The sequence below is a fragment of the Lissotriton helveticus genome, chromosome 8 (genome assembly GCF_964261635.1).
Source record: "Lissotriton helveticus chromosome 8, aLisHel1.1, whole genome shotgun sequence".
In the NCBI taxonomy this organism is placed as follows: Eukaryota; Metazoa; Chordata; class Amphibia; order Caudata; family Salamandridae; genus Lissotriton; species Lissotriton helveticus.
Window position 1 is genome coordinate 938,820,788 of NC_136069.1, and position 6,250 is coordinate 938,827,037.

Genomic DNA, 6,250 nt, shown 5'->3' on the forward strand with positions numbered 1-6,250 from the left:
AGATAGCTGCTCTGCTCCAATCCACTGTGTGTTTGCTTAAGGCAACGTTGGTATATTTATACCTGAAAGGTGCCGGGTTTGACGTAAGGTTGGACATAAGACGTCAATAAAGATGTCACTAAGAACTGGCCGTTCTTACAGTGCTCACAGGAGTTCTAGGACAAATCAAAACAAAAGCATGGGGAATTCCCAGGTTGCTGGAGGTTTGGTTTGTTTAGAGAACTCGTTGTACTTTCTAGGAGTCTGGGGAAGTAGCCTTGCTTAATTTGGACTGCATGGGCTACGACTAAATATGGATATGATTCTTATGCCTTTATAAGGATATTATTTATTATAACCACATAAGGGCATAGATCAGGAATATTGAATTAGGGTCCTAGATAGAAATACAACAGATCGTGCAACCAGAATGCACCCAATTTAGCCTGTGTTTTAAAAGGTACACCAACGCCTGCTATCAAGCCCACTTTCACATTACTAGCAAACTGTAGTTATTTACTTTTAAACAATGAAGATTGTTGTGGGATGTTAGCTGGAATTCCTTACATTGTTACTGTCTCCCAACATGTAGTTTGTTGTAAAAATGTGCTGTTTCCTCCTCCACATGGGAAGCTGGATGTTTCCATCTGGCCGTCGATTCCGACCTTGAAAGCAGAGTTCAACAAGAGAGTCGAATAAGAGGTCTTTTGTCCCAGAAAGAAGTCGCCCTTACATCTGCCCGTGAAACATTCGTCCTTCACGTGGCAAACACCCGCACAGAAGTGCATGCTTTAATAAATACGGACCTTCCCTTGCATTTCGGGGAGTTAGTTCACACTAACATCTCTCTATTCTCTCTCTATTTTTTCACTGCCGACGTCATATGAAGATCGTATTTTTTTTCTTATTCCTTTTTACCCGCCTATTGGCTTTCCTGTGCCCATAAGTAATAACTAATTTTGGATTGATTCATAATTCGGAATTTTGCTCCTGTTTTTCCATTATGGCAAATTTGAACTTGATTCTATCTCTCGAACTTGAACTCTGCGTTCCTGATTTGCCCCCATTACTTGTCCGTGCTCGGATCAAGGGAGGGTGTGGTGGGGCTGAGCCTTGCATTCACACAGTGTTAAGTTAGCTTGAGCTTATTAGAAGTTTAAACACCATTTTAACTTTCTGCTGTCTTTTTGCACCTGGCACACAGCACACACTTTATTAATTGTTTAAAGTTAGGCTGAGTGTTTTGCTTCACATGAGAATAACTTGTTTTGCTACATTGCTAGACTTGCTTTGTAAGCTTAGTCTGTACAGTGAGTGCCGAGGCCTTCAAGGCTATTTCAACACTGTCGCTGTTGTTCGAACTGATCAGCGCACGTTCTAGACATAACACATATGCAGCTGTGGCTACCTCAGATACTGACGCCTTTAACAATGCACTGTGTAGGCTTGATTGAACACACTTGGAGAACATTCGTATGCTGAGAGCTTGTGCAGAACCTGATGTGATTCACTCCTACTAGTCCTCGAGGTATCGGGTAACCTATGCAAGCCTAAGAGACCTTCTGTAGTTATAAAATAACCTATTAGCAAGGGCGGGTGAAATATAGGTTTATATTTAACCTGTTTCCATTTAGCATTATCACATGCTTTCCCCCTTTGTATTTTTGGAGTAGTAACTATGCTGACAATCTTATTTCTTATAATATATCTGCTTGTATTAGCTAAGATGCTGCACCTGAGATCACGGCGTTAAAAATAAACATTTTAAACTTGCTCGTGTCTCCCTTTACTCGCTGTTCTGGACTGGTATGAGAGTATAACGAAAGAGTGCTCATGTTTCCCACCTTACCTGAGGTAACCAAAGTTACATGTTCTGGGTTGTCTAATCATTGGTTACTTTGCTATAGGACGAAGAGCTAATGAGAAACTGATGCTAGTCAGGTAGGGGATTCTGGGTACTAAGGTGAGTTTTTGGCACACCCTAATTCACTGAGGTCCTGGGTCTCTGTGCACAGTTCTGTGTCTGAGCAGAATCCCTGCAACAACACCACATATTTGCCCAAAACCTTTTCAGATCATAACCCACTGGAGTTAGTCATTGTATGGGGGAGAGTGCCCATCCCGGTTCCCACATGGTGATTATGGCCGCAGATGTTAGAATAGTCTGCATTCCGCAGTGACCTTTTAGAAACTATAGAGCGTTACTTTACAGAAAATAGCAATATGGCGACGAGCAGACTCGTGGAATGGGACGCTTTTAAGGCGGTAATAAGGGGGAAATCGATTAGTGCAACTGGGGGCACCAGACAGGAACTACATAGCTCCCTAATAGAGGTGGAAGAGAGAATGGGCAGATTAGAGCCAGATGTAATAACCAAACAGGATCAAAAGGGCCCATTGCAGGAGGCGAGAATCAAGCACCCTGAGCTCTTAGAATCACTGCCGGTCATAGACTGCCAGGCGTATACACGACGTCCCCATGCCGAAGCAGATAAGGCAGGGACTTTGCTCACTCGGCTGGTTCGGGATGCACCTCCTGCAGTGGTTATACACAGGGGTCAGAGGCACAGTAAATAGCCAAGCAGATATCAATGCTGCCTTCCGACACTATTACGCCACACTATATGGTGAGTAAGAGTACACTGCAAGGGAACAAACAGAGGCTTTCCTATCCACTTTAACATTCCCGGAACTCTCAGCGACGGCCCAGAAAGACCTCACAGGGCCCATTACTCAACATTACTCAACATGAGATCAGAGTCGCTATGAAGGGGCTTCCGCGCAATAAATCTCCCGGTATGGATGGACTCCCAATTGAATTTTACACCACATATGCAGAAGCACTAGTGCCCCAATTAGAAGTGTTATTTAAAACAGTTTGGGAAAAGGGTTCCCAGACCCTCACCATGGCCCAAGCACTAGTTATATCACTACCGAAGCCAGGAAGAGACCACACGGATATGGCTAACTATCACCCGTTATCGTTATTAACCACGGAAAATCTTGAGCAAAGTGCTGGCCAACAGATTGCTGCCCTCCCTGCCTAAACTGATTCATATAGACCAAACTGAGTTTTTACCAGCACGAAGCACATCACTAAATATTAGGAAACAACACTATTTAATGACAGAAGCTCCAACCCAATACCCTCGTGCGGGATGTATTTCACTAGATCTCATACAAGCATTCGACTCCATCAATTGGGAGTATATGTTTCAGGCACTGTCGAAATTCGGGATACCGGAGGGATACATAGCCAGGCTGCGCCTACACTACAAGGCCCCAATGGAGCGAGCCCGAACGGGAGGACATATATCAGACGAATACTCCATACATAAAGGGAACAGGCAAGGATGTCCTCCGTTGCCTCTCATCCTTATACTGGCACTGGAAACATTAGCTATAAAACTGGGAAACGATTTTCCTGAACGGGGAATACCAATAGGGAACACATCACATCTCTTCTCGGCGTATGCCAACGACATTATTATGTACCTGCAGGATCTCCATCTGCCCCTGACCCCAATATATGAGACATACCGTCACTTTGAAGCCTTGTCTGGCTTGGCCATAAACACTGCAAAATCCCATGCATTCTTTGTTACGGAACATGCCGATATCATAGAAGTAAAATTTGTAGATACTAGGCTTCAGGTAACCCCGACCACATTTAAATATCTAGGCATTCAGAATTATGGGAAACAAGAAGATATGATAGATGGTAATCTACACAGAGCAGTCAGAGCCTTGCGATCCAATGTTGCCTTCTGGCCAACGCTACCGTTATCTGTTATGGGGAGAGCAGCACTAGCCAAAATGGTGGTTCTGCCAAGAATATTGTATTATTTTACTAATTTACCACTAATAGTGCCACAGGCCACGTTTAAAGTACAGAATACTCTACTTATAGACCTTATATGGGGCAAGGACAGAAGACGTATAAGCCTGAAAAAATTGTAAGTGGGTACTCGCATGGTGGGTCTGGGTGTGCCGGACTTCCGTGCATATTATTACGCCTGCCAGCTACAGTGGTTGTCATATTGGACGGCTTGGCATAACCTGCAGGAAATAGGTTATACTGATACAGAATTAGATAACGGGGCATTGCACGTCTTGTTGTTGCCTGGTAGTAGACCCCCGAGGGATATCCTTCCTTTGTTAAACGCTGCGCTCAAGTGATGGAATGCGGCACTGCAATATACGCATGCACCCCCTGCATATGCGGGTAACATCCCACTGTTGGGTATTCCGTTGGCAGGTGGTAGGATCAATAAGCGCAAATTGGCACCCTGGTTAGATGCTGGTATTAGCACAGTGGCAGACTTATTCGGAGATGAGACACTGCTCGATCATGACACCTTTGTTAACGAAACGGGGGCCCAGCACAACTATATTTGACTCATGCTGCACTGCTTCAATACATAAAAACACATTGGGCTCTGCAGAGGAGGGAACCCCCCCACCAACGAGCTGGTCAAGATGGTATATTATATGGGATGGGGTAGGCACCTATTCCGATGGCTATACACAGGCATTAGCTCCCACACACGGATCTCCCTGAATGCACTAAAGACAGTATGGAATGAGGACATAGGCAGGGATCTGACAGAAAAGGAATGGTCAGCGGTACTTGAACACCCAAGGAAAATCTCGAGAAATGCAAAGTTTAAATTTATCCAGACTATGGTGTTACACTGAGCTTACCTCACTCCATGTATATTTGATAGAATGTTCCCCCAGACACAACATTCATGCCCAAGATGTTTGTCAGAAGTGGCGGACCTTATTCACATGCCTGAAAGTGAAGGGGTACTGGGACACTGTTAGAAGAGTAACTGGAGTAGCTGCACATCAGGAATACAAAACACAGTTGACGAATGCATTTTAGGCCTCCACAAACAGTTTTCCAAACATAAGGTGCCGTACTGCTTCATAGACCTAGCGCTCATACTAGCTAACAGAACCATCACCATGCAGGGAAATCACGTAAACCCCAAGCTATATCAAGCTGGCACACAGAAATGATACGATGGGGCTGTGCGGAGGGTGCTGCGCTGTGCAGAGAGGAGATAAGGGGGCTACGTAAGACACCAATAGCGCTGTAATGGGAAGTTATGTTAGAGGATATGAAATCAGTTGATATAGATCAGGAAGGTTAAGTCCTATGCACTGACATGTAATGAATGACGCCCATAATACGGAAAAAGTACATAGCAAGAGGTTTTGTACGTCGGTGAATGCACTGCTTACGAATCTGCAATAACTAATGTGGTTCATGAACAATTTCATAAGCAAATTTGAGACCGGGGGTTAATGAGTGGGGGGAGTTGGGGAACAGTTTATGACAATGATCTTTTGTTACATATGGAAAACTGGAATTCTGATACGTCATAAGACCGTTGATGCTTTCAATGCTGCCGATCATTACAGTATATGACACTTGAAAGGACGCAGTGAGATATTGCCATGCATTGAAGTATTGTACTATAGAAGACCTGTATAAGATATATATCATGATGCGGAGAGTTACAAACTATAAAAATCAGTAAAATATGTTTAAAAAATAAAAAGAAAGAAACAAAGCTAGGGGCTGACACCCACGTAACACCCATCCGCATGCGCGGTAGAGACAACTCCGGAGTCATGAGCTCAAGTCTTGGAACCCGATCAAGGACACCTTTTCCACATGTCCTGGGAACCAGCTGAACATCCTGAAGACTCAATGGACAACTGTACAAACTGTATACATTGTTGATAATGCATTATGAACATGGGTGGGAAATACAGCTTGGGACAAAACAAATTAATGGGCGGGAACATAAGACAAAGGTCTTAGGAAAAAGTATTAATCTTAGCATGGTGTGATGATCATCCCCTCGGCTTGTCCAATCAGAATTAGGAGTTTCATAAGGTTGAAACATTTAGGGGTGGTACATGCCATTAAGAAGTTATAATTGGGGTAGTTAGTTAGATTAGAAAAGCAGCCGAAAAAGAGTCCCGTGCTCCCTATGCCACTTGAATCAAGCTATCCTGGCTGATGACGGCTGATAGCCAGAAACCGGTCCTAGGATGCTTGATTCCGGTCCAGGGAAGACATGGCTTGGCAGTTCGGGCTGGACTGTTCCCATGAGGCACAGGGTCAAGACTGATTTGCATATGGCCATGTCTGAACTGGGGTGGTGTGGTGAGCAAAATAACAATGGATTAAACCCAGATCTGTGACTGGGAGTGAATGTTTGGCATTGTGCAACATTCCGTCCATCAATTGTTG